The sequence below is a fragment of the Oncorhynchus keta genome, unplaced genomic scaffold (genome assembly GCF_023373465.1).
Source record: "Oncorhynchus keta strain PuntledgeMale-10-30-2019 unplaced genomic scaffold, Oket_V2 Un_contig_1027_pilon_pilon, whole genome shotgun sequence".
In the NCBI taxonomy this organism is placed as follows: domain Eukaryota; kingdom Metazoa; phylum Chordata; class Actinopteri; order Salmoniformes; family Salmonidae; genus Oncorhynchus; species Oncorhynchus keta.
The window spans coordinates 1-27,550 of record NW_026277059.1 but is presented as its reverse complement, the minus strand read 5'-3'; the positions used below and the strand labels follow the sequence as shown (position 1 = coordinate 27,550).

The window sequence follows — 27,550 nt, the reverse complement described above, 5'->3', positions numbered from 1 at the left end:
GGAACAGGATAATGCCAATCCTTGTGGGGAATACTGGAAAATCACAATATTCGGCTTGGTTATGTATAAAAAGTTACTTGACTATTTACAAAATTCAAGTTTGTATTTCTACAAAGTAAAAGTGCATCAAAATGATGAATTTATTCCATGTATTTTCCTCCAATGGAGATACTGTAGGACTAGTATGAGAGGGGAAGGAACGTGGGATCTCCAAAACAGAAGGTCTTTTCTTGGGACTTACAAAAAAACAGTTCTCTGGAAACAAAGTTCTCTGGAAACAAAAGCACCAGAGAGGTTCTTGAATGTTGACAATTGTTGTCCTGGTGTCTTGGAGATTTTCAGTTCACAAAACCGTTCTCTAAAAGTCACTTGGGTTGAGTCACATCTACTGGCACATGCCGCCAACTTCTTCGTCTTTGTGTTTCTCTCCAGAAGTATGTACTGTACATGTCAGCGCAGTAGGCCATAGTAAGCCAATATTGCCACCTGCAGTTGGCACAGCACCTTGAGGTTTCTTCTTGTACAGTGTACAGTTATCTCAAAACAAAGCCTACCAAGGTGAATCAAATTTAAGCTGCTTGCCTCAGAATCATTGTCTGACTATAACTGCAGCCTTTTCCAAGTTAGTCATTATTACACCAATAGGAATGGACTCATCAACCAAAATATCTCTCCATCGCTCTTCAATGTGGTCAGGAGGAAGGGTGCCATTGCCTAGATACAGGGTAGAGGTTAGAGGTGGGTAACCATGGGCAGTGTGGGTAGAGGTTAGAGGTGGGTAACAATGGGGAAGGGTGTCTAGCTAAAGGTAGAGGTCAGAGGTGGGTAACAGGGGAAGTGTGGGGTAGAGGTTAGAGGTGGGTAACCATGGGGAAGGGTGTCTAGCTAAAGGGTAGAGGTCAGAGGTGGGTAACCATGGGGAAGGGTGTCTATCTAAAGGGTAGAGGTCAGAGGTGGGTAACCAGGGGCAGTGTGGGTGGAGGTTAGAGGTGGGTAACCATGGGGAAGGGTGTCTAGCTAAAGGGTAGAGGTCAGAGGTGGGTATGGGTAACCAGGCACCGAGGAGGGTCCAGTAGTCTCAGCAGTACAGTGGAGGGCAGGTCATTATGGTTGGTAGTGCTAACGTCTCATGGGTCATACAGGTACAGTTGGTCATCCAGTGCACTGAGCAGGTCTTGATCTGACTGTCTCATCTGGCAGAGCCTTCTGGACTGTACCGCTGTGGTGTCGGGGGGGATGGGACAGTCCCTGAGTGTTGGTTCCCCTGTGTGTGTGTGATGGCTGGTCCCTCGCCTGCGTTAGTTACCGCTCCTCTGTCACCTTTCCATTGGTCTCCTGCTCATCCTCTTCTCTCCTCTTCTGCCTCTGGAAGAAGCCAAGCTTGGAGGAGGAGGGAGAAGTGAGATTGAGAGTCATAGATACTTCTAGATCGTTTTCATAGAAACAATCTCAGCTGGCTTTATCAGTGTGGGAAAATACATACAATAATGTACAATCATTCTTTGCCAGAAGAGGGCAGTGTCGTCCACTATTACACTGCAGTTGCAAAAACTGTCTAGACGTCAGTCAGTTAAAATCCTCCTCCTGAATTTAGAGAAAGAACCTGATTGTTCCTGAAATGGCACACTATGCTCACTGTCACTTCTGCAATCCAGGACAGTACAATTACAGGTGCAATCTGGTAATTATCTATCTAGTTTAAACAAACACAAATCCTGTTGCTGTAAACTCACTATCTAGATATGATCATGTCCATGATAAATGTATATTGTGATCATCATGCCGTTGTAATGTTTGTACATGATGAGAGCTCCAGGGTAGTAGGGCAGGGCTTACCTTCCATAGAGCTAGGCTGAGCAGGGACAGCAGTAACAACCCTCCCAGCGTGCTCCCAATGATAATCCAGATTGAGATTCTGTAATCCCCTTCTTTCCTAACCTCCAGGATTATCTGTGGAAACAAGCATACAAAACAAGACAAAATGGCACCCCGATCAAATAACAAAAGCTGATCCTAATTCCGTTTACACGTCATAGACTGCAGTAGATAACAGATAACAGTCTACTATTGGGAATCTTACTACATGTTGCTTTTCTCTACCATTGGAAGACTTTCGAAGGGCAGATTCTAGGGTTAAAAAAAAAGAAGCTCTTGTACACACACACATATGCAGATCTTGCGTGATGCTTTGTGGGTCAGTGTTAACACGGTGTCATCTTGTGTGGATCACCGGTTTGACTGGAATTCCATCTGACCAACGATGCATTCAGAATAAAATGTTTCCATGCTCTCTTTCCCTGTGGAGTCTCGTCAAAAGCAGAGATGAAGGGAACGGGTTGTGCTTCTAAGAGCGCTGAGTTCAGTGCATAACAACTTTGTGTGACTGGTTGTTGCTTAACTCTAAATATTGGCCTATAGGTGGCAGTAAAGAGCAGTGTATGGGAGAACAGGGCTACAGCACACGTGTTGCTGTTGGTCCTTTCGGTCCTTAAGCACCATGCAGTCAATCATGTGTGTTAGAATAACAGCCTTGGCTGTGAGGAATCTGCATAGCTATTAGGAGCTCATTTGTAGAACACGAACTGCAACTATAGTGAGAAGTAGTCTAGTCTCTTGGCCAGGCTGCTATTGAAAATACAACTTTTCAATCGAATGAATGAATGAATGAATGACACTATAGAAAAGGTTGTGCACTGAAGTGTGTCTTGACTCTGAGTGTTTTGTACTCACATGTCTGACAGGCCTTTCTTCATGAAGAAACATGGGGCTTGAAGGTGGAAGTTCTACTGTTGCACTTGTCACCAGTTCCAGGACTTTGAACCTCAGCTGGTGTTGTAAGAGAGGGTGAATGAACACAACAGGAAGTTAACGTCTCACAGACATGCTCAAGGAGTGTAGGATTTAGCCGTGGAATGCGATATACTCACAGCATGCAAGGCGTCCAACCGCAATGCCCCCCTGATTCTGACGCTGACTTCCTTGTAGGGGTTCAGGTTGACAGTGCATTGGACCGGCAGAGGCAGAGTATTTGACTGGTTCTGAATAGAGGCCAAACACAAGCTTGTTAGTTCAGAATGTTCCATTCTTTAGGTAAGCTAGTTGAAATCATATGGCGTGGGTGGGTTACCAGGCGTGAGACTCGAGAGAGGTCTTCTGGGGACGCCCTGCTCTGTGCCACATGTTGAGGGGGTATGCAGCGGGTACCGTCTGTCTAAGGAGACAGAATTACATCTCTGTTAGAACCGAGACAGTATGAGTACACACTTGGTGGTCTCTCATAGGAAGCAGACCATTCTAAGTCCTTGGCCAGATTTTCAAGTCCTCTCACTTTGTCAATATGGAAGTCCGATATCTGCAACAGCTGGTTCCCGTTTTTGGTCATCTCTGGAATTTCTATATTCAACTGCAGGTCCGTCACGGGAAAGAAGCCCAGGTTCTGAATCTGGGAGAAACATAGGGCACTAATTCAGTCTTAACTCAAGCAATAAAAAAATAGTTGGGGTATTTTGTAAATGTAATTGCAATATACAGTATTTCTACACTGTAAAGACAATTGATTGTTGCGTGGTTGATGTATGATTGTGCCGCAACCCTGTGTGTTGTGACCTTTCATCCTCACCTGGAAGGTGAAGTTGAATGGAGGACCAATATTTCCTGGTATCTCCAGGGAGAGGTCTGCTTTGATTTCACAGCCAGAGGGGTTGGAGTCCCTTTACGGAGAAAGGAAGGTGATACACTCAATCATGTACAGTGGCATGGGGCGGCATGGTAGCCTAGTCTCAGCCTCCAGTATTTATGCTGCAGTAGTTTGTGTCGGGGGGCTAGGGTCAGTTTGTTATATCTGGAGTACTTCTCCTGTCCTATTCGGTGTCCTGTGTGAATCTAAGTGTGTGTTCTCTAATTCTCTCGTTCTTTCTTTCTCTCTCGGAGGACCTGAGCCCTAGGACCATGCCCCAGGACTACCTGACATGATGACTCCTTGCTGTCCCCAGTCCACCTGGCCATGCTGCTGCTCCAGTTTCAACTGACCTGAGCCCTAGGACCATGCCCCAGGACTACCTGACATGATGACTCCTTGCTGTCCCCAGTCCACCTGGCCATGCTGCTGCTCCAGTTTCAACTGTTCTGCCTTACTATTATTTGACCATGCTGGTCATTTATGAACATTTGAACATCTTGGCCATGTTCTGTTATAATCTCCACCCGGCACAGCCAGAAGAGGACTAGCCACCCCACATAGCCTGGTTCCTCTCTAGGTTTCTTCCTAGGTTTTGGCCTTTCTAGGGAGTTTTTCCTAGCCACTGTGCTTCTACACCTGCATTGCTTGCTGTTTGGGGTTTTAGGCTGGGTTTCTGTACAGCACTTTGAGATATCAGCTGATGTACGAAGGGCTATATAAATAAAATTTGATTTGATTTAGTGGTTAGAGCGTTGGTCTAGTAACCGGAAGGTTGCAAAGTTCAACCCCCCGAGCTGACAAGGTACAAATCTGTCGTTCTGCCCCTGGACAACCCACTTTTCCTAGGCCGTCATTGTAAATAAGAATTTGTTCTTAACTGACTTGCCTGGTTAAATAAATATAATAAATACAAATATCTGTATACTGTATATCTAACATTTGCCATTGTGTCTGTGCAACACTAAATCAACATTGAATCCGTCAGTTCCAGTGACAGGGAATCGCTATGATAGTTAACTGTTTTAGTTCAGGAGAGTGACAGAAGGAGAAGGAACGTTAGAGGACATTGTGACAAAGACAAACCTTGTAAATAGGAGGTCAGCCTCGTATTTCAGCGGGTGAAAGATGTCGTTGAAATTGTCTTCTAAGGTAACCTCCTCTCCGTCACTGCAGAGAGAGAAAAATGCATTTCAACTAATCTGGCATGCCAAACTCACATCTCAATGGGACTGCATGCCAAGTGACCCTTGGTTGACGAGAACATATTTCAGAGATGTTATAGCTCAGTTTCTGTCTATCCTGTTTCTCACTGGGTGGATCTGTAGTCTGTGGTTAGTGTGATGAATCAGTTCATTGTTGAAATGCTGATTGAGATTCAGTATCTGCAGGTTTTCACCCTCTTTTCACCCTCACCCTGATTAGTGACTGTTTGACACCACCCTCATCTGTTGATTAGTGACTGTTTGACACCACCCTCATCTGTTGATTAGTGACTGACACCACCCTCATCTGTTGATTAGTGACTGTTTGACACCACCCTCATCTGTTGATTAGTGACTGTTTGACACCACCCTCATCTGTTGATTAGTGACTGTTTGACACCACCCTCATCTGGTGATTAGTGACTGTTTGACACCACCCTCATCTGTTGATTAGTGACTGTTTGACACCACCCTCATCTGTTGATTAGTGACTGTTTGACACCACCCTCATCTGTTGATTAGTGACTGTTTGACACCACCCTCATCTGGTGATTAGTGACTGTTTGACACCACCCTCATCTGTTGATTAGTGACTGTTTGACACCACCCTCATCTGTTGATTAGTGACTGTTTGACACCACCCTCATCTGTTGATTAGTGACTGTTTGACACCACCCTCATCTGTTGATTAGTGACTGTTTGACACCACCCTCATCTGTTGATTAGTGACTGTTTGACACCACCCTCATCTGTTGATTAGTGACTGTTTGACACCACCCTCATCTGTTGATTAGTGACTGTTTGACACCACCCTCATCTGTTGATTAGTGACTGTTTGACACCACCCTCATCTGTTGATTAGTGACTGTTTGACACCACCCTCATCTGTTGATTAGTGACTGTTTGACACCACCCTCATCTGTTGATTAGTGACTGTTTGACACCACCCTCATCTGTTGATTAGTGACTGTTTGACACTAGGAAAGTCAGGAGAGCAGAAACTCCTGAGCTAAGAACATTAGCTCATTATCTCACCTGGTCATAACTGTAAAAAATCATATTTATCAGTGTTTAAAAAACGGTTTAATAATTGAAGTGGTTTAGTGCGCCCTCACCTGCTGGCTTCTAGAATGACACGTACGTGGTCCAGGAACACTGATCGGCTGAACTCAAACTCCAGGCGGAAAGATACCTACGTGGGGGACGACCAGAGAGAGTATTATAGTACCACGATGACAATGTTTCCAGATATTAATTTACTGTAGTCATTTCTCTCACAGGAAATATCATGCGTCATTGTAAATAACTTTGTGGGTCAAAGCTTTTTTCCTTGTGTAATTCTTGGACAGTCTTAACTCAGTTCTGTCAACATTGCTGATTTGGTCGTTACAGTGCTCGTACCAGCCACATTACCCATGAGTTTTGCCACAACAGAACAGTCAGAACATGCATACAGGTGTTGACACAGAGTAGCGCTGAGCTGAGAGCAGTAGCACTGGGTGAGGGTTCTCCTGGATATAAACCCTTTCCAAACTGTACTCTCCCTCAGTCCCCAGCCTCCGACAATAATACATCCCACATTAGGGATTAAAGAGAGAAGCCTGCAATAACCTGGACTAAGTCCTTGGCCCAGGACCCAAGGAGCCTGCAGCCCTGTTGGTACCGAACTAAGAACCAGGGCATTTCCCCTCTGAAGACCAAGCACTGAACATATGTACAATTACTGTACTGCCAACATGGATGGGTTCAATGGAGACACACTGTAGCTACCGTGAGTTTACATATGCCTGATTCTAAATCAACCCTTAAAACCTAGGAACCTTGTACCTTCATGTAGATGTAAACAGATTGGATATGGACAGTAGGCGAGAGTGGAGTGTTTTACATTCAGCATCACTACGTCAAGAGAAATAATATCTACATATATTTCAGGATGTTATGTATAATAATCAGGGTCGGTAGTCATTTAGGCAGGTTACCTTAGTGTTGTTGGGCACAGGGACTATGGTGGTCTGCTTGAAACATGTTGGTATTACAGACTCGGTCAGGGAGAGGTTGAAAATGTCAGTGAAGACACTTGCCAGTTGGTCAGCGAATGCTTTGAGTACACGTCCTGGTAATCCGTCTGGCCCTGCGGCCTTGTGGATGTTGAACTGTTTAAAGGTCTTACTCACATCGGCTGCGGAGAGCGTGATCACACAGTCGTCCAGAACAGCTGATTCTCTCATGCATGTTTCAGTGTTACTTGCCTCGTAGCGAGCATATTAAGTGATTTAGCTGGTCTGGTAGGCCCGTGTCACTGAGCAGCTCTTGGCTGTGTTTCCCTATTTACCCTGTAATAGTTTGCAAGTCCTGCCACATCCGACGAGCGTCAGAGCCGGTGCAGTACCATTCAATCTTAGTCCTGTATTGCTGCTTTGTCTGTTTGATGGTTCGTCTGAGGGCATAGCGGGATTTCTTTTTAAGCTTCAGTGCGAATGTTGCCTGTAATCCATGGCTTCTGGTTGGGGTATGCACGTACAGTCATGTGGGGACGACGTCCTCGATGCACTTATTGATAAAGCCAGTGACTGATGTGGTGTTCTCCTCAATGCCATCGGTAGAATCCCAGAATATATTCCAGTCTGTGCTAGCAAAACAGTCCTGTAGCTTAGCATCTGCTTCATCTGACCACTTTTTATAGACTGAGTCACTGGTGCTTCCTGCTTTAATTTTTGCTTGTAAGCAGGAATCAGGAGGATAGAATTATGGTCAGATTTGCCAAATGGAGGGCGAGGGAGACCTTCTCTGTGTGTGGAGTTAAGGTGGTCTAGAATTGTTTCCTCTCTGGTTGCACATTTAACATGCTGACATAAATGAGGTAAAACTGTTTTAAGTTTCACCTGCATTAAAGTCCCCAGCCACTAGGAGCGCCGACTCTGGATGAGCGTTTTCCTGTTTGCTTATGGCAGTATGTGCGGTTTACGTGCCAGCATCGGTCTGTGGACGTATGTAGACAGCTACGATAAATATAGATAAACTCTCTAGGTAGAGAGAGAGACTCTAAATCAGGCGAGCAAACCTTGAGACTTCCTTAGATATCGTGCACCAGCTGTTTGTATATATATGGATAGTCCCCCGCCTCGTGTCTTCCCAGAGGCTGCTGTTCTATCCTGCCGATAGAATGTATAACTGTTTCCTGCTCCAGCAAAATCACAGTTCAGATATCCAGAAGCTCTTTTCGGTCATAAGAGACGTTAGCAGCAACATTATGTACAAAACAAGATGTGAACAACGTGAAAAAACTAACAAAATAGCATGGTTGGTTAAGAGCCGATAAGACGGCAGCCATCCCCTCCGGCGCCATCACTACTACATCACCCCTCCGGTGCCATCACTACTACATCACCCCTCCGGTGCCATCACTACTACATCACCCCTCCGGTGCCATCACTACTACATCACCCCTCCGGTGCCATCACTACTACATCACCCCTCCGGTGCCATCACTACTACATCACCCCTCCGGTGCCATCACTACTACATCACCCCTCCGGTGCCATCACTACTACATCACCCCTCCGGTGCCATCACTACTACATCACCCTCCGGTGCCATCACTACTACATCACCCCTCCGGTGCCATCACTACTACATCACCCCTCCGGTGCCATCACTACTACATCACCTCTCCGGTGCCATCACTACTACATCACCTCTCCGGTGCCATCACTACTACATCACCCCTCCGGTGCCATCACTACTACATCACCCCTCCGGTGCCATCACTACTACATCACCCCTCCTGTGCCATCACTACTACATCACCCCTCCGGTGCCATCGCTACTACATCACCCCTCCGGTGCCATCACTACTACATCACCCCTCCGGTGCCATCAATACTACATCACCTCTCCGGTGCCATCGCTACTACATCACCCCTCCGGTGCCATCGCTACTACATCACCTCTCCGGTGCCATCGCTACTACATCACCCCTCCTGTGCCATCACTACTACATCACCCCTCCGGTGCCATCACTACTACATCACCCTCCGGTGCCATCACTACTACATCACCCCTCCGGTGCCATCACTACTACATCACCCCTCCGGTGCCATCACTACTACATCACCCCTCCGGTGCCATCACTACTACATCACCCCTCCGGTGCCATCACTACTACATCACCCCTCCGGTGCCATCACTACTACATCACCCCTCCGGTGCCATCACTACTACATCACCCCTCCGGTGCCATCACTACTACATCACCCTCCGGTGCCATCACTACTACATCACCCCTCCGGTGCCTCGGTGCCATCACTACTACATCACCCTCCGGTGCCATCACTACTACATCATCCCTCCGGTGCCATCACTACTACATCATCCCCTCCGGTGCCATCACTACTACATCACCCTCCGGTGCCATCACTACATCCCCCTCCGGTGCCATCATCATCACCCTCCGGTGCCATCACTACTACATCACCCCTCCGGTGCCATCACTACTACATCACCCCTCCGGTGCCATCACTACTCATCACCTCCGGTGCCATCACTACTACATCACCCCTCCGGTGCCATCACTACTACATCACCCTCCGGTGCCATCACTACTACATCACCCCTCCGTGCCATCACTACTACATCACCCCTCCCGGTGCCATACTACATCACCCCTCCGGTGCCATCACTACTACATCACCCCTCCGGTGCCATCACTACTACATCACCCCTCCGGTGCCATCACTACTACATCACCCCTCCGGTGCCATCACTACTACATCACCCCTCCGGTGCCATCACTACTACATCACCCCTCCGGTGCCATCACTACTACATCACCCCTCCCATCACTACTACATCACCCCTCCGGTGCCATCACTACTACATCACCCCTCCGGTGCCATCACTACTACATCACCCTCCGGTGCCATCACTACTACATCACCCCTCCGGTGCCATCACTACTACATCACCCTCCGGTGCTCACTACATCACCCTCCGTGCCATCACTACTACATCACCCCTCCGGTGCCATCACTACTACATCACCCCTCCGGTGCCATCACTACTACATCACCCCTCCGGTGCCATCAATACTACATCACCCCTCCGGTGCCATCACTACTACATCCCCCTCCGGTGCCATCACTACTCACATCATCCCTCCGGTGCCATCACTACTACATCATCCCTCCGGTGCCATCACTACTACATCACCCCTCCGGTGCCATCACTACTACATCACCCCTCCGGTGCCATCACTACTACATCACCCCTCCCTCCGGTGCCATCCTACTGCCATCATCACCCCCTCCGGTGCCATCGCTACTACATCACCCCTCCGGTGCCATCAATACTACATCACCCCTCCGGTGCCATCACTACTACATCACCCCTCCGGTGCCATCACTACTACATCACCCCTCCGGTGCCATCACTACTACATCACCCCTCCGGTGCCATCACTACTACATCACCCCTCCGGTGCCATCACTACTACATCACCCCTCCGGTGCCATCACTACTACATCACCCCTCCGGTGCCATCACTACTACATCACCTCCTACATCACCCCTTTTTTTGTTTTTACACTACCTACATGTACACTGCGGTGCCATCACTACTACATCATGCCCTCCGGTGCCATCACTACTACATCATCCTCCGTGCTATCACTGTTTATTATCTATGCATAGTTATCACCCCTACCTACATCACGGTGCCATCATCTATGCTAGTTACTTTATCCCCCTACATGTGCATCACTACTACATCCCCCCTCCGGTGCCATCACTACTACATCATCCCTCCGGTGCCATCACTACTACATCATCCCTCCGGTGCCATCACTACTACATCATCCCTCCTTTTTTGTTTTTACACTGCTGCTACTCACTGTTTATTGTCTATGCATAGTTACTTCACCCCTACCTACATGTACACTGCTGCTACTCACTGTTTATTGTCTATGCATAGTTACTTCACCCCTACCTACATGTACACTGCTGCTACTCACTGTTTATTGTCTATGTATAGTTACTTCACCCCTACCTACATGTACACTGCTGCTACTCACTGTTTATTGTCTATGCATAGTTACTTTACCCCTACCTACATGTACACTGCTGCTACTCACTGTTTATTGTCTATGCATAGTTACTTTACCCCTACCTACATGTACACTGCTGCTACTCACTGTTTATTATCTATGCATAGTCACTTTACCCCTACCTACATGTACAAATTACACTTTTTATAAAAAAAATGTACTGTAGTTTATTTAGTAAATATTTTCTTAACTCTATTTCTTGAACTGCATTGTTGGTTAAGGGCTTGTAAGTAAGCATTTCACAGTAAGGTCTGTTGTATTTGGCACATTCTCATCGACGGGGCTGCAGTGGAGCAGGTTGAGAGCTTCAAGTTCCTTGGTATCCATATCGCCAACCAACTAACATTGTCCAAGCACACCATGACCGTCGCGAAGCGGGCACAACAAAACCTAATCCCCCTCAGGAGACTGAAAATATTTGGCATGGGTCCTCAGATCCTCAAAAGGTTCTACAGCTGCACCATCGAGGGCATCACTGCCTGGTATGGCAACTGCTTGGCCTCCGACCGCACGGCACTACAGAGAGTCGTGCGAACGGCCCAGTACATCACAGGGGCCAAGCTTTCTGCCATCCAGGACCTCTATACCCGGCAGTGTCAGAGGAAGGCCCTAAAAATTGTCAAAGACTCCAGCCACCCTAGTCATAGACTGTTCTCCCTGCTACCACACGGCAAGCGGTACCGGAGTGCCAAGTCTAGGTCCAAGAGGCTTCTGAACAGCTTCTTCACCCAAGCCATAAGACTCCTGAACATCTAGTCAAATGTCTACCCAGACTATTCACATTGCCCCCCCCCCTCTTCACACCACTGCCACTCTCTGTTGTCATCTATGCATAGTCACTTTAATTAACTCTACCTACATGTACATACTACCTCAACTAACCGGTGCCCCTGCACATTGACTCTGTACCGGCACCCCCCTGTATATAGTCCCTTTAATAACTCTACCTACATGTACATACTACCTCAACTAACCGGTGCCCCTGCACATTGACTCTGTACCGGCACCCCCCTGTATATAGTCCCTTTAATAACTCTACCTACATGTACATACTACCTCAACTAACCGGTGCCCCTGCACATTGACTCTGTACCGGCACCCCCCTGTATATATTGCTATTTTTTATTACTGCTCTTTAATTGGGGCGGCAGGGTAGCCTAGTGGTTAGAGCGTTAGACTAGTAACTGGAAGGTTGCAACTTCAAACCCCCGAACTGACAAGGTACAAATCTGTCATTCTGCCCCTGAACAGGTAGTTAACCCACTGTTCCTAGGCCATCATTGAAAATAAGAATTTGTTCTTAACTGACTTGCCTAGTTGAATAAAATAAAAAAATTACTTGTTACTTTTTAAAAATCTCTTATTCTTATCCATATATATTTTTTGAACTGCACTGTTGTTTAGGGGCTCGTAAAGTAAGCATTTCACTGTAAGGTCTACTACACCTGTTGTATTCAGCAGATGTGACTAATAACATTTGATTTGATGTGACAAACAGAATTTGATTTTGTATTTGTGTTGACACTTAACCTGTTCAGACGGCCAAAGTAATCCTTGCAACACTTAGCAGTAAGGACATTCTCGCCCCAAAAACAGACACAAACAAGCCTAAATTCCAGCTGTATTTAGTATGCAGTGCATAGTCAGCCCACTAACTGCAATCCTTGGCCCCATTCAAGGAGGGGGAGAGAAGAGGAGGAGAGGCGGGGAGCATTGTTAACTGTCCTCCATTGCATGATGGACCCCTGATTCATTCCGGCTGGGCAGGAAGGAATGCCTAATGAGGGCAGCTATCTTCCTGCCTGTATAGAATGCCTCAACTCTGACAGAACACAGATACTGAATGTACACAAACAAGAACCTCTACATTATAACACACATTTGTTTTACTATCCTTGTGGGGACCAAACAATTGATTGCCATTCAAAATCCTATTTTCCTCTAACTCCTAAACCTAACCTCTAAGCCTAAAATTGCCCTTTTCCTTGTGGGGACCTGGCGAAATATCCCCACTTGTCTGAATTGTTCTTATTTTAATATCCTTGTGAGGACTTCTGTTTTTGGTAAAACCAAAAACACACACTGTGCTGTAGGCATCAGATATGTCAAAGGAATGTTCATCTTGTCTGCCTGACCAAAATGCTGAGGACTGGGTCAGTTTATGCCAGGTCCTATGGGGGGAGGATATTGACTGTAATAATAACTCTAATGGTTGGCTTCAGCGGTATTGGCTTGGAAGACATCACAGTGAAGCAGTGTGGGTAATGACTGGGGCCAATCAGAGCCCTGACACAGTGGAGTGGTGTGGGTAATGACTGGGGCCAATCAGAGCCCTGACACAGTGGAGTGGTGTGGGTAATGACTGGGGCCAATCAGAGCCCTGACACAGTGGAGTGGTGTGGGTAATGACTGGGGCCAATCAGAGCCCTGACACAGTGGAGTGGTGTGGGTAATGACTGGGGCCAATCAGAGCCCTGACACAGTGGAGTGGTGTGGGTAATGACTGGGGCCAATCAGAGCCCTGACACAGTGGAGTGGTGTGGGTAATGACTGGGGCCAATCAGAGCCCTGACACAGTGGAGTGGTGTGGGTAATGACTGGGGCCAATCAGAGCCCTGACACAGTGGAGTGGTGTGGGTGACTGGGGCCAATAATGACACAGTGGGGCCTGGGGCCAATCAGAGCCCTGACACAGTGGAGTGGTGTGGGTAATGACTGGGGCCAATCAGAGCCCTGACACAGTGGAGTGGTGTGGGTAATGACTGGGGCCAATCAGAGCCCTGACACAGTGGAGTGGTGTGGGTAATGACTAGGGCCAATCAGAGCCCTGACACAGTGGAGTGGTGTGGGTAATGACTAGGGCCAATCAGAGCCCTGACACAGTGGAGTGGTGTGGGTAATGACTAGGGCCAATCAGAGCCCTGACACAGTGGAGCGGTGTGGGTAATGACTGGGGCCAATCAGAGCCCTGACACAGTGGAGTGGTGTGGGTAATGACTGGGGCCAATCAGAGCCCTGACACAGTGGAGTGGTGTGGGTAATGACTAGGGCCAATCAGAGCCCTGACACAGTGGAGTGGTGTGGGTAATGACTGGGGCCAATCAGAGCCCTGACACAGTGGAGTGGTGTGGGTAATGACTGGGGCCAATCAGAGCCCTGACACAGTGGAGCGGTGTGGGTAATGACTGGGGCCAATCAGAGCCCTGACACAGTGGAGTGGTGTGGGTAATGACTAGGGCCAATCAGAGCCCTGACACAGTGGAGTGGTGTGGGTAATGACTGGGGCCAATCAGAGCCCTGACACAGTGGAGTGGTGTGGGTAATGACTAGGGCCAATCAGAGCCCTGACACAGTGGAGTGGTGTGGGTAATGACTGGGGCCAATCAGAGCCCTGACACAGTGGAGCGGTGTGGGTAATGACTAGGGCCAATCAGAGCCCTGACACAGTGAAGAATGTAAAACCAGAAAGTGCCTTAGGTACTCTCCTCTGCTCTGGGCCAACTCAAGACACCTGAGCAAAGTGTTTCCCAAACGGATTCCTGGGGACCTTAAGAGGGACATGTTTAGTTTCTTTCCCCAAAGCACTACACAGCTGATGAAAATAATCAACTCATCATTCACCTTTTGAATATTTGAATCAGCTGTGAAGTGCTTTGGGGAAAAAACTAATGGGAACACCTTGGGGTCCCCGGGACTGAGTTTGGGAAACCCTGTAATAGCACTACCGTACTGTACCTATCTGATACTACTCTCCTCTGTTCTGGGCCAACTCCAGCCACTGTAGCACTATACTGTACTGTACCTATCTGATGTTACTCTCCTCTGTTCTGGGCCAACTCCAGCCACTGTAGAGCTATACTGTACTGTACCTATCTGATGCTACTCTCCTCTGTTCTGGGCCAACTCCAGCCACTGTAGCACTATACTGTACTGTACCTATCTGATGCTACTCTCCTCTGTTCTGGGCCAACTCCAGCCACTGTAGCACTATACTGTACTGTACCTATCTGATGCTACTCTCCTCTGTTCTGGGCCAACTCCAGCCACTGTAGCACTATACTGTACTGTACCTATCTGATGCTACTCTCCTCTGTTCTGGGCCAACTCCAGCCACTGTAGCACTATACTGTACTGTACCTATCTGATGCTACTCTCCTCTGTTCTGGGCCAACTCCAGCCACTGTAGAGCTATACTGTACTGTACCTATCTGATGCTACTCTCCTCTGTTCTGGGCCAACTCCAGCCACTGTAGAGCTATACTGTACTGTACCTATCTGATGCTACTCTCCTCTGTTCTGGGCCAACTCCAGCCACTGTAGCACTATACTGTACTGTACCTATCTGATGCTACTCTCCTCTGTTCTGGGCCAACTCCAGCCACTGTAGAGCTATACTGTACTGTACCTATCTGATGCTACTCTCCTCTGTTCTGGGCCAACTCCAGCCACTGTAGCACTATACTGTACTGTACCTATCTGATGCTACTCTCCTCTGTTCTGGGCCAACTCCAGCCACTGTAGCACTATACTGTACTGTACCTGTACCTATCTGTTCTGGGCCAACTGCCACTGTAGCACTATACTGTACTGTACCTATCTGATGCTACTCTCCTCTGTTCTGGGCCAACTCCAGCCACTGTAGCACTATACTGTACTGTACCTATCTGATGCTACTCTCCTCTGTTCTGGGCCAACTCCAGCCACTGTAGCACTATACTGTACTGTACCTATCTGATGCTACTCTCCTCTGTTCTGGGCCAACTCCAGCCACTGTAGCACTATACTGTACTGTACCTATCTGATGCTACTCTCCTCTGTTCTGGGCCAACTCCAGCCACTGTAGCACTATACTGTACTGTACCTATCTGATGCTACTCTCCTCTGTTCTGGGCCAACTCCAGCCACTGTAGCACTATACTGTACTGTACCTATCTGATGCTACTCTCCTCTGTTCTGGGCCAACTCCAGCCACTGTAGCACTATACTGTACTGTACCTATCTGATGCTACTCTCCTCTGTTCTGGGCCAACTCCAGCCACTGTAGCACTATACTGTACCTATCTGATGCTACTCTCCTCTGTTCTGGGCCAACTCCAGCCACTGTAGCACTATACTGTACTGTACCTATCTGATGCTACTCTCCTCTGTTCTGGGCCAACTCCAGCCACTGTAGAGCTATACTGTACTGTACCTATCTGATGCTACTCTCCTCTGTTCTGGGCCAACTCCAGCCACTGTAGAGCTATACTGTACTGTACCTATCTGATGCTACTCTCCTCTGTTCTGGGCCAACTCCAGCCACTGTAGCACTATACTGTACCTATCTGATGCTACTCTCCTCTGTTCTGGGCCAACTCCAGCCACTGTAACACTATACTGTACTGTACCTATCTGATGCTACTCTCCTCTATTCTGGGCCAACTCCAGCCACTGTAGCACTATACTGTACTGTACCTATCTGATGCTACTCTCCTCTGTTCTGGGCCAACTCCAGCCACTGTAGCACTATACTGTACTGTACCTATCTGATGCTACTCTCCTCTGTTCTGGGCCAACTCCAGCCACTGTAGCACTATACTGTACTGTACCTATCTGATGCTACTCTCCTCTGTTCTGGGCCAACTCCAGCCACTGTAGCACTATACTGTACTGTACCTATCTGATGTTACTCTCCTCTGTTCTGGGCCAACTCCAGCCACTGTAGCACTATACTGTACTGTACCTATCTGATGCTACTCTCCTCTGTTCTGGGCCAACTCCAGCCACTGTAGCACTATACTGTACTGTACCTATCTGATGCTACTCTCCTCTGTTCTGGGCCAACTCCAGCCACTGTAGCACTATACTGTACTGTACCTATCTGATGCTACTCTCCTCTGTTCTGGGCCAACTCCAGCCACTGTAGCACTATACTGTACTGTACCTATCTGATGCTACTCTCCTCTGTTCTGGGCCAACTCCAGCCACTGTAGCACTACTGTACCTATCTGATGCTACTGTACCTATCTGATGCTACTCTCCTCTGTTCTGGGCCAACTCCAGCCACTGTAGACTATACTGTACTGTACCTATCTGATGCTACTCTCCTCTGTTCTGGGCCAACTCCAGCCACTGTAGAGCTATACTGTACTGTACCTATCTGATGCTACTCTCCTCTGTTCTGGGCCAACTCCAGCCACTGTAGCAGCTATACTGTACTGTACCTATCTGATGCCACTGTAGCACTCTCCTCTGATTCTGGTTCTGGGCCAACTCCAGCCACTGTAGCACTATACTGTACTATCTGATGCTACTCTCCTCTGTTCTGGGCCAACTCCAGCCACTGTACACTATACTGTACTGTACCTATCTGATGCTACTCTCCTCTGTTCTGGGCCAACTCCAGCCACTGTAGCACTATACTGTACTGTACCTATCTGATGCTACTCTCCTCTGTTCTGGGCCAACTCCAGCCACTGTAGCACTATACTGTACTGTACCTATCTGATGCTACTCTCCTCTGTTCTGGGCCAACTCCAGCCACTGTAGCACTATACTGTACTGTACCTATCTGATGCTACTCTCCTCTGTTCTGGGCCAACTCCAGCCACTGTAGCACTATACTGTACTGTACCTATCTGATGCTACTCTCCTCTGTTCTGGGCCAACTCCAGCCACTGTAGCACTATACTGTACTGTACCTATCTGATGCTACTCTCCTCTGTTCTGGGCCAACTCCAGCCACTGTAGACTATACTGTACTGTACCTATCTGATGCTACTCTCCTCTGTTCTGGGCCAACTCCAGCCACTGTAGAGCTATACTGTACTGTACCTATCTGATGCTACTCTCCTCTGTTCTGGGCCAACTCCAGCCACTGTAGCACTATACTGTACCTATCTGATGCTACTCTCCTCTGTTCTGGGCCAACTCCAGCCACTGTAGCACTATACTGTACTGTACCTATCTGATGCTACTCTCCTCTGTTCTGGGCCAACTCCAGCCACTGTAGCACTATACTGTACTGTACCTATCTGATGCTACTCTCCTCTGTTCTGGGCCAACTCCAGCCACTGTAGCACTATACTGTACTGTACCTATCTGATGCTACTCTCCTCTGTTCTGGGCCAACTCCAGCCACTGTAGCACTATACTGTACTGTACCTATCTGATGCTACTCTCCTCTGTTCTGGGCCAACTCCAGCCACTGTAGCACTATACTGTACTGTACCTATCTGATGCTACTCTCCTCTGTTCTGGGCCAACTCCAGCCACTGTAGCACTATACTGTACTGTACCTATCTGATGTTACTCTCCTCTGTTCTGGGCCAACTCCAGCCACTGTAGCACTATACTGTACTGTACCTATCTGATGCTACTCTCCTCTGTTCTGGGCCAACTCCAGCCACTGTAGAGCTATACTGTACTGTACCTATCTGATGCTACTCTCCTCTGTTCTGGGCCAACTCCAGCCACTGTAGCACTATACTGTACCTATCTGATGCTACTCTCCTCTGTTCTGGGCCAACTCCAGCCACTGTAGCACTATACTGTACTGTACCTATCTGATGCTACTCTCCTCTGTTCTGGGCCAACTCCAGCCACTGTAGAGCTATACTGTACTGTACCTATCTGATGCTACTCTCCTCTGTTCTGGGCCAACTCCAGCCACTGTAGCACTATACTGTACTGTACCTATCTGATGCTACTCTCCTCTGTTCTGGGCCAACTCCAGCCACTGTAGCACTATACTGTACTGTACCTATCTGATGCTACTCTCCTCTGTTCTGGGCCAACTCCAGCCACTGTAGCACTATACTGTACTGTACCTATCTGATGTTACTCTCCTCTGTTCTGGGCCAACTCCAGCCACTGTAGCACTATACCATACTATACCCACTCTCTACAGGGAACACTGCTGGTTTCACTGGGCTGGCCTCTGCTCTCTACAGGGAACACTGCTGGTTTCACTGGGCTGGCCTCTACAGGGAACACTGCTGGTTTCACTGGGCTGGCCTCTACAGGGAACACTGCTGGTTTCACTGGGCTGTCCTCTACAGGGAACACTGCTGGTTTCACTGGGCTGGCCTCTACAGGGAACACTGCTGGTTTCACTGGGCTGGCCTCTACAGGGAACACTGCTGGTTTCACTGGGCTGGCCTCTACAGGGAACACTGCTGGTTTCACTGGGCTGGCCTCTACAGGGAACACTGCTGGTTTCACTGGGCTGGCCTCTACAGGGAACACTGCTGGTTTCACTGGGCTGGCCTCTACAGGGAACACTGCTGGTTTCACTGTGCTGGCCTCTACAGGGAACACTGCTGGTTGCACTGGGCTGGCCTCTACAGGGAACACTGCTGGTTTCACTGGGCTGGCCTCTACAGGGAACACTGCTGGTTTCACTGGGCTGGCCTCTACAGGGAACACTGCTGGTTGCACTGGGCTGTCCTCTACAGGGAACACTGCTGGTTTCACTGGGCTGGCCTCTACAGGGAACACTGCTGGTTTCACTGGGCTGGCCTCTACAGGGAACACTGCTGGTTTCACTGGGCTGACCTCTACAGTCAACACTGCTGGTTTCACTGGGCTGGCCTCTACAGGGAACACTGCTGGTTTCACTGGGCTGTCCTCTACAGGGAACACTGCTGGTTTCACTGGGCTGGCCTCTACAGGGAACACTGCTGGTTTCACTGGGCTGGCCTCTACAGGGAACACTGCTGGTTTCACTGGGCTGGCCTCTACAGGGAACACTGCTGGTTTCACTGGGCTGGCCTCTGCTCTCTACAGGGAACACTGCTAGTTTCACTGGGCTGACCTCTGCTCTCTACAGGGAACACTGCTGGTTTCCCTGGGCTGGCCTCTACAGTCAACACTGCTGGTTTCACTGGGCTGTCCTCTACAGGGAACACTGCTGGTTTCACTGGGCTGGTGTCTACAGGGAACACTGCTGGTTTCACTGGGCTGGCCTCTACAGGGAACACTGCTGGTTTCACTGGGCTGGCCTCTGCTCTCTACAGGGAACACTGCTGGTTGCACTGGGCTGGCCTCTACAGGGAACACTGCTGGTTTCACTGGGCTGACCTCTGCTCTCTACAGGGAACACTGCTGGTTTCCCTGGGCTGGCCTCTACAGGGAACACTGCTGGTTTCACTGGGCTGGTCTCTACAGGGAACACTGCTGGTTTCACTGGGCTGGCCTCTACAGGGAACACTGCTGGTTTCACTGGGCTGGCCTCTGCTCTCTACAGGGAACACTGCTGGTTGCACTGGGCTGGCCTCTACAGGGAACACTGCTGGTTTCACTGGGCTGGGCTCTGCTCTCTACAGGGAACACTGCTGGTTTCACTGGGCTGGGCTCTGCTCTCTACAGGGAACACTGCTGGTTTCACTGGGCTGGGCTCTGCCCTCTACAAGGAACACTGCTGGTTTCACTGGGCTGGCCTCTACAGGGAACACTGCTGGTTTCACTGGGCTGGGCTCTGCTCTCTACAAGGAACACTGCTGGTTTCACTGGGCTGGCCTCTACAGGGAACACTGTTGGTTTCACTGGGCTGGCTTTGCAGCTAGGGTGGTTTACTGGGAATCTTAACTCATTACCACACTTTAAAGAGACCCAACCAGAACAGAAAACATCTGGCTTGTGACTGTCTGGCTCCCATTCAAACACAATGACTGTGGGTGATTAATTTATTTAGTTTTTTTTTTAAAGGTCCCCCAAAATGCCCCCAGATCAGATCCCTCAGAAGGGTCCCCCAACTTGCCCCCAGATCAGATCCCTCAGAAGGGTCCCCCAACTTGCCCCCAGATCAGATCCCTCAGAAGGGTCCCCCAACATGGCCCCAGATCAGATCCCTCAGAAGGGTCCCCCAACGTGGCCCCAGATCAGATCCCTCAGAAGGGTCCCCAACATGGCCCCAGATCAGATCCCTCAGAAGGGTCCCCCAACGTGGCCCCAGATCAGATCCCTCAGAAGGGTCCCCCAACATGACTCCAGATCAGATCCCTCAGAAGGGTCCCCCAACGTGGCCCCAGATCAGATCCCTCAGAAGGGTCCCCCAACATGGCCCCAGATCAGATCCCTCAGAAGGGTCCCCCAACATGGTCCCAGATCAGATCCCTCAGAAGGGTCCCCCAACATGACCCCAGATCAGATCCCTCAGAAGGGTTCCCCAACATGACCCCAGATCAGATCCCTCAGAAGGGTCCCCCAACATGGCCCCAGATCAGATCCCTCAGAAGGGTCCCCCAACATGGCCCCAGATCAGATCCCTCAGAAGGGTCCCCCAACATGGCCCCAGATCAGATCCCTCAGAAGGGTCCCCCAACATGACCCCAGATCAGATCCCTCAGAAGGGTCCCCCAACATGGCCCCAGATCAGATCCCTCAGAAGGGTCCCCAACATGGCCCCAGATCAGATCCCTCAGAAGGGTCCCCAACATGGCCCCAGATCAGATCCCTCAGAAGGGTCCCCCAACATGGCCCCAGATCAGATCCCTCAGAAGGGTCCCCAACATGGCCCCAGATCAGATCCCTCAGAAGGGTCCCCAACATGGCCCCAGATCAGATCCCTCAGAAGGGTCCCCCAACATGGCCCCAGATCAGATCCCTCAGAAGGGTCCCCCAACATGGCCCCAGATCAGATCCCTCAGAAGGGTCCCCAACATGGCCCCAGATCAGATCCCTCAGAAGGGTACCCCAACATGGCCCCAGATCAGATCCCTCAGAAGGGTCCCCCAACGTGGCCTCAGATCAGATCCCTTAGAAGGGTCCCCAACATGGCCCCAGATCAGATCCCTCAGAAGGGTCCCCAACGTGGCCCCAGATCAGATCCCTCAGAAGGGTCCCCAACGTGGCCCCAGATCAGATCCCTCAGAAGGGTCCCCAATGTGGCCCCAGATCAGATCCCTCAGAAGGGTCCCCAACGTGGCCCCAGATCAGATCCCTCAGAAGGGTTTTTGTTGGAGAGAATATGAAGCAAATAATCCTGCGGTAATTCTGTTGTCAAGGAGATGACCGTTATTTGCGCTAATGACTTGGTGGGGTAATGTGGTGGGAGGATTGGGGAGTGGATGAAACGTTTGGTTAACTGAGACCACTACTTGCTCGCTGTGTGTGAGACCTTTATTTATACATGCATTTGATTATCCAGATATTTCATTGGAACAGAATACATCTCCATTTGAAGTGTCTTTCTGTGCTACTAGAAATAAAGCAATTACTGTTGAGTTACTGTTACTGTTGGTGACTCCAGGTTACTTAATGCCTGAATGTGTGTTAATGTTCTCTGGCATGCCATGGGGTTCTATTTCTGGATACCAGACTATAAAAAGCTATAAAGAGATGATCAAATAAGTGTTGTTTTTTAACCAAACTCTTATGTTCAGTGCTTAGGGGCATAGACACATGTTAAGTGTGGATACTTGTTTGTACAGGGCTGTTCGGATGAGATATGTATATATTTGTGAGGCAGTTAGAGGTGATTTTGGTGTATGTAGTTCATTGTATAAAGGGCAATAATGCATTTTGTTATGATATTTTGTTATGGTGAACTGGAGAACTGTTGCACCATAATATTGACAATATTAAAGTGGTGGAGATGGTTACCAGATTGGTGTGCGGAGGGCACACTGCTGACAGCCCTCTTGGCGGGAGTTGGGGCAGGAAGGACACTCTTCCGTAACTCTTAGATGGTCGGGTTGGATACATGGGATAGGTGGGTGACTTGATTGTCAACCCCATATAGATTAACCATGGTGCAGCTTGATCAACTCTGTGCTTGCAAACGGTCTGTATTACTTTACTATGGTCTTTAATGGTCCACTGTTCTGGTTTACTGTTCTGGTAAGCACTGTTATGGTCTCCTATTCTGGTCCATGATATGCTACAGTACTCCACTAAGAGCAGCTGTGGTACCCTGTGGTCATGAACGGTCTGGTGTGGTGCATTATGGTGAACTGTGTCTCAGTGTGGTCTACCTTGAATGCCTGTGTCACTAAAGGGACTCCCACTCACCTGCGTCTTGGCTCTCATGAAGGGAGCACTGACGTTGCAGGTCTTCTCATGCCTCTGTCTGTCCTCACTGCGACACTCTATCTTCATATCCGAGTTGTCCTGAGATGGAAACAGAGATAAAACACACTCAGAGACAATCTCCTACATAAGACAAGCCTGAATTCCCTCAGGAATAATTATATTCTATTCTAACAGGTGCAGTAGTACTCCATACTGTATTTGAGGAAAGCTTGTTCTTCAATAGACAGACTGTACTAGTCTAAAGGTGACTGGCCAAATCATCTTCACACTGACTTCTGTGAGCAGTTAACCAAGCACTGTTTCTGTGACTCTGCAGTACTGGTGTACTGGTGTCTGCAGTACTGGTGTCTGCAGTACTGGTATACTGGTGTCTGCAGTACTAGTGTACTGTTGTCTGCAGTACTGGTGTACTGTTGTCTGCAGTACTGGTGTACTGTTGTCTGCAGTACTGGTGTACTGTTGTCTGCAGTACTGGTGTACTGTTGTCTGCAGTACTGGTGTACTGCAGTACTTGTATACTGGTGTCTGCAGTACTGGTGTACTGTTGTCTGCAGTACTGGTGTACTGGTGTCTGCAGTACTGGTGTACTGTTGTCTGCAGTACTGGTGTACTGTTGTCTGCAGTACTGGTGTACTGTTGTCTGCAGTACTGGTGTACTGTTGTCTGCAGTACTGGTGTACTGTCTGCAGTGCTGGTGTACTGGTGTCTGCGGTACTGGTGTCTGCAGTACTGGTGTACTGGTGTCTGCAGTACTGGTGTCTGCAGTACTGCAGTACTGGTCTGCAGTACTGGTGTCTGCAGTACTGGTGTACTGGTGTCTGCAGTACTGGTGTACTGGTGTCTGCAGTACTGGTGTACTGGTGTCTGCAGTACTGGTGTACTGGTGTCTGCAGTACTGGTGTCTGCAGTGCTGGTGTACTGGTGTACTGGTGTCTGCAGTACTGGTGTACTGGTGTCTGCAGTACTGGTGTCTGCGGTACTGGTGTACTGGTGTCTGGTGTACTGGTGTCTACTGTACTGCCATTTATTGTACTGTATTGTGCACTATAGTCTTTGGGTTCTGGAATAGTGGTCTTTAAAATCCAATGTACTGTCTACTGTGAATCATCACCTTGACTATGAGACTAGAGAATCGTAGGTTAGGAGTGTAGGTGATGTTGAGGCGGGCTCCGTAGGCATTTTCTCCCCTGTTCTCCAGACGAACGTCCACCACCATCCTCCTCCTCGATCCCTCCATCACTCGCTCTGACCCCTCCGCCCCTCCTTCGGACAGACGTCGACACATCGCACCCTGGAGTGGACTGCATTCCCACAGAACTGCCTGTGGGGGAGGGGAGAAATCAATCAATTCTGGTGTGTGTGTGTGTGTGTGTGCGTGCGTGTGTGCGTGCGCTCACCTCCAAGACAGCAGGTCAGTTGTACTCTGTAAGGACAGACCTGGTATACAACGGTCGTCCTCATCACAGCCATTCCAGAAGGGAAGCTAGTAGAGCGAGAGATACTCAGTTACAATCCATATCATAGTACGGCTATGCCAAGAGGTCTGAACCTTTATGGTACAGCGAGTACTATGCTTGCCCTGCAAAACATAGTGTCACTGGTTCAAGCCCCTGGATGTTCCCCTTAATCACGACAATACCACTCATAAAGCTGTAGACTAAGAGCTAAACAAGGAGACGACTGGTTAGTGGTCAGGTCAAGCAGTCATGTGACCCGCTCAAAGCGCTTCCTTTCTTCATCGCTTCCTTGAAGTGATCATTGGACAGATGGACGGAAGGGTTCCAGCAAATGTTTTGTTTTACCTGTCCAGACATTTCTAATCAGTGATTACATAAGAAGTGATGATGGTCAGTGGTCAGATGTGTGTATCTCACCTCAGTCCTGAAGGTGGTGGGCCAGGTGTCGTCCAGCGCAGGGCCCTGGTCGGGATCCTGCAGTGCCACTGCCACAGTGAACACGATGGGCCTCACGTAGTCCGTGGTCTCCTGGATCAACAACACGTTGGGAGGATCAGTGTTATTACAACTGTATGATAGGATAGAATAGGAAACATTATAATGTTAGGATAGGAAACGTTATAATGATAGAATAGAATAGGAAACAGTATAATGATAGGATAGAATAGGAAACGTTATAATGATAGGATAGAATAGGAAACGTTATAATGATAGAATAGAATAGGAAACGTTATAATGATAGAATAGAATAGGAAACATTATAATGATAGAATAGAATAGGAAACAGTATAATGATAGAATAGAATAGGAAACGTTATAATGATAGAATAGAATAGGAAACAGTATAATGATAGGATAGAATAGGAAACATAATATAGGATGAATAGGATAGAAACATTATAATGATAGGATAGAATAGGAAACGTTATAATGATAGGATAGAATAGGAAACGTTATAATGATAGGATAGAATAGGAAACATAATGATAGGATAGAATAGGAATAGATAGAAAGAATAGGAAACATTATAATGATAGGATAGAATAGGAAACATTATAATGATAGGATAGAATAGGAAACGTTATAATGATAGGATAGAATAGGAAACATTATAATGATAGGATAGAATAGGAAACATAATGATAGGAAACATATAGGAAAATTATAATGATAGGATAGAATAGGAAACGTTATAATGATAGGATAGAATAGGAAACATTATAATGATAGGATAGAATAGAAACATAATGATAGGATAGAATAGGAAACAATATAATGATAGATAGAATAGGAAACATAATAATGATAGGATAGAATAGAATAGGAAACGTTATAATGATAGGATAGAATAGGAAACAGTATAATGATAGAATAGAATAGGAAACAGTATAATGATAGAATAGAATAGGAAACATAATGATAGAATAGAATAGGAAACATTATAATGATAGAATAGAATAGGAAACGTTATAATGATAGAATAGAATAGGAAACATTATAATGATAGAATAGAATAGGAAACGTTATAATGATAGAATAGAATAGGAAACATTATAATGATAGAATAGAATAGGAAACGTTATAATGATAGAATAGAATAGGAAACGTTATAATGATAGAATAGAATAGGAAACATTATAATGATAGAATAGAATAGGAAACGTTATAATGATAGAATAGAATAGGAAACGTTATAATGATAGGATAGAATAGGAAACGTTATAATGATAGGATAGGATAGAATAGGAAACATTATAATGATAGAATAGAAACATAATAGATAGACATTATAATGATAGGATAGATAGAATAGGATAGAAACGTTATAATGATAGGATAGAATAGGAAATAGAATAGGAAACGTTATAATGATAGGATAGATAGAATAGGAAACGTTATAATGATAGGATAGAATAGGAAACATTATAATGATAGGAAATGATAGGATAGAATAGGAAACGTTATAATGATAGGATAGAATAGGAAACGTTATAAGGATAGAATAGATAAATGAGAATAGGAAACATTATAATGATAGGATAGAATAGGAAACATTATAATGATAGGATAGAATAGGAAACGTTATAATGATAGGATAGAATAGGAAACGTTATAATGATAGGATAGGAAACATAGAATAGGAAACGATTATAATGATAGGATAGAATAGGAAACGATTATAATGATAGGATAGAATAGGAAACGATAGGATATAATGATAGGATAGAATAGAAACGTTATAGAATAGAATAGAAACGATTATAATGATAGGATAGAATAGGAAACGTTATAATAGAATAGGAAACGTTATAATGATAGAATAGGAAACGGTATAATGATAGGATAGAATAGGAAACGTTATAATGATAGGATAGAATAGGAAACGTTATAATGATAGGATAGAATAGGAAACGTTATAAGGATAGGATAGAATAGGAAACGTTATAAGGATAGGATAGAATAGGAAACGTTATAAGGATAGGATAGAATAGGAAACGTTATAATGATAGGATAGGAAACATTATAATGATAGGATAGAATAGGAAACGTTATAATGATAGGATAGAATAGGAAACGTTATAATGATAGGATAGAATAGGAAACGTTATAATGATAGAATAGGAAACGTTATAATGATAGGATAGAATAGGAAACGTTATAATGATAGGATAGAATAGGAAACGTTATAATGATAGGATAGAATAGGAAACGTTATAATGATAGGATAGAATAGGAAACGTTATAATGATAGGATAGAATAGGAAACATAAGGATAGAATAGGAAACGTTATAAGGATAGAATAGGAAACATAATGATAGAATAGGAAACATAATGATAGAATAGGAAACATAATGATAGGATAGAATAGGAAACGTTACAATGATAGGATTAAACCAGAGGCATGTATTTAGATTGCCCCCCCCCCCCATTAACATTACATAGGGGAATATTTCAATATTGCTATGCTGAATGTCTGGATGTCTAGAATTATAATATTTATTATAAAATATTATAAAAGTTGTCCCAATGTATTTAGATAGTTGTCCCAATTATCTAAATACATGGCTCTGGATAATACCATCTTAAGTCTCTATCTT

At 47.0% G+C, this 27,550-nt stretch overlaps 1 pseudogene; it reads right to left on the bottom strand.

Annotated features, from left to right (window-relative positions):
- Positions 1-848: 848 nt before the first annotated feature.
- Positions 849-25,019, bottom strand: LOC118382652 (integrin alpha-11-like; annotated as a pseudogene).
- Between the last annotated feature and the right edge of the window lie 2,531 nt (positions 25,020-27,550).